Source organism: Primulina eburnea, chromosome 9, assembly GCF_022965805.1.
Source record: "Primulina eburnea isolate SZY01 chromosome 9, ASM2296580v1, whole genome shotgun sequence".
Taxonomy (NCBI): Eukaryota; Viridiplantae; Streptophyta; class Magnoliopsida; order Lamiales; family Gesneriaceae; genus Primulina; species Primulina eburnea.
Window position 1 is genome coordinate 27293405 of NC_133109.1, and position 2461 is coordinate 27295865.

A 2461-nucleotide genomic window follows, 5' to 3' on the forward strand; every position below is an offset into this window, starting at 1 on the left:
CCGATGGACAGTCAGAGCGGACTATCCAGACCCTGGAAGATATGCTGAGAGCTGTAGTACTTGATTTTAGTACTAATTGGCAAGATGCATTGCCTCTTTGTGAGTTTTCGTACAATAACAGCTATCAGACTATTATTGAGATGGCACCATTTGAAGCGTTGTACGGAAAGAAATGCAGATCCCCACTTTATTGGGATGATATCTCTGAAGTTCCTGAGACTGGACCGGATATGATCAGAGATATGACAGAGAAAGTTAAATTGATTCAAAAGAAAATGAAGGCAGCTCAGGACAGACAAGCCAAATATGCTAACCTTCGACGTAGACCGTTGGTATTTGAGGCTGGAGACCGAGTATTCCTGAAGATTTCGCCTTTCAGAGGAGTTGTCAGATTTGGCAAGAAAGGGAAACTGTCTCCACGATATGTTGGTCCTTATGAGATTCTCGAAAAGGTAGGAGATCGTGCCTATCGACTTGCATTACCGCCTTCATTATCTGGGATACATGATGTCTTCCATGTATCTATGCTGCGGAAATATCTCCCTGATGATTCACACGTGATTCAGCCAGACGAGACCGAGCTGGATGAGACATTGAGTTATGTCGAGAAACCGATCAGGATTATCGATCGTAAAGAAAAACAGCTCAGAACAAAGAGGATTCCTCTTGTGAAAGTTCAATGGACTCGTCATGGCGTTGAAGAGGCCACTTGGGAGACTGAATCAGATATGAGACAGGAATTCCCATCATTGTTTCACTGATGTAAATTTTGATACAGTTTTTGGTATACATACCTTCTTAATGATATGATTTGATTATCGATGATTTCGAGGACGAAATCGTATCTTAGGGGGGGAGAAATGTAATACCCGGAAATTTAATCCTAGTAATCTGTAATTATTGACCTATAATTGATGCGATTATGAAAGGATTAATCGGGACACGATTTGAGATAACGGGCGAAAATTAAATGTGCGAGAACAGTAGCCTCGGCGCACATGCGCGGTTATACGCGCGCACATGCGCGAGAAATCCAGTGGCTGTGGCGCACATGCGCGAATTAACGCGCGCACATGCGCGAGCACTTCAGTAGCCAAGGAGGAAGTCCAGTAGGTTCGGCGCACATGCGCGGCGGGAAGCGCGCATATGCGCGAGTGGATGCAGGCGGAGACAGTAGGTCTCGCACATATGCGCGATGTCAGTGCGCGCATATGCGCGAGGCGAGTTGCGCAGCACGCGCCGAGACATGGTCTCGCGCATATGCGCGAAGACAATGCGCGCATATGCGCGAGAGGATTTGGGCGAATTGTAAGGATGACACGTATGGAATTGCATGCAATATATATATATATATATATATATATATATATATATATATGTATACAAGCAACTTGAATCTTCAGAAACGAGAGAAAGAGTCGAGGGAGATTTAAGAAAAATCCTTACGCCTTTTCTGAGAAATCCGTCCGTCTGATTTTGAATCCGACTTCAGTACTGAGTTCCTAGCAACATAGGCTACAACTGGACACAGACTGTGAATTCAGGACTTCGACTGAGCCAGAAACCGACGAAAGAAAGGTATAAGTCAATGTGGTATTGGGAGATGGACTTGAGTCGGTTTAGACTTGGGTTTCCCTAAATCACATACTTTATTTTATTGCATGGATATTTGCATTACATTGATTAATGTACTTGTTCTCTTGAATTTAGATGACAGGTATTAGACGAGTTATCTTGTGACAGAAGTGCCGGATAGTGGTGGTATCGCCACGGCACATTGCACGATGTCTCAAGATAGGATATTAGCGATAGAGCTACAGTCCATGACGGTTAGGTCAGGACACCGGATGTTTGGTTATATCGAGTAACAGGGAATAGGAATTCGTCTATTACGGAAGTCGATATAGGAACACCGGATAGGGTTATATCGAGTAATAGAATTACGGTTCCTCCTATTACGGAATTCGATATAGGAATACCACATCTGGAAACCGGGATCCCTAGACTAGGATTGAGTCTAGTCTGATTTTGTGTCGATAGTTTGATTTGATATTGTTTATGTTTCAGATTTTGATACATATTCATGTTACCTGATTACATGCTTTATATTTGTTTATATGATTGCATGTTTCATTGATTTATACTGGGATTTATTCTCACCGGAGTTATCCGGCTGTTGTCTGGTCTGTATGTGTACTTGACAACAGGTGGGACAGGTCCAGGGTCGAGGAGATGAAGAGCTAGATCGTAATTAGAGTGGTGGCACCGGACTTGGACTAGATGTAGGGTTAAACACTTGACTTTAGTTTTAAACCCTAGTTTGAATAAATGTTGAAATACAGGATTTGTATTTTATATACTGATATGTATATATGTTGTATGTCACTACGTTCCGCATTTTAAAAAAAAAAAATTAGACCCTGTTTTAATTGATTAATTAGTCCCAATGATGATTAAGAAC